Consider the following 385-nt stretch of genomic DNA (forward strand, 5'->3'; position numbering starts at 1 on the left):
CATGGTCTGTAGACCAGCTCTGTTATCGGTTTTACCTTTTCCTCTACACATGCTCAGGAAAAACAGCTCTCCATCAAACTGTGTTAGGTATGTTAATTAGACAAGATACTGGCGGCAAATAACAGAAAATTCAACTTGGCCCTAGTTGGGTTGGCTCAGTGGATAGAGCGTTGGTATGCTGGACTGAGGGGTTCTGGGTTTGATTCTGGTCAAGGGCACTTACCTCAGTTGCAGGCTCCTCCCCAGCCCAGGCCCTGGTTAGGGGCATGCAGGAGGCAACCAATCGATGTGTTTCTCTCACATCAATGAGTCAGTGTCCCCAGGCTTGAGTATTCTCTATAAAGACATCCACCAGGAGCTCTCCATTTTAAGTAGACTGACAGAT

Source organism: Myotis davidii, unplaced genomic scaffold, assembly GCF_000327345.1.
Source record: "Myotis davidii unplaced genomic scaffold, ASM32734v1 scaffold133, whole genome shotgun sequence".
Lineage (NCBI taxonomy): Eukaryota > Metazoa > Chordata > Mammalia > Chiroptera > Vespertilionidae > Myotis > Myotis davidii.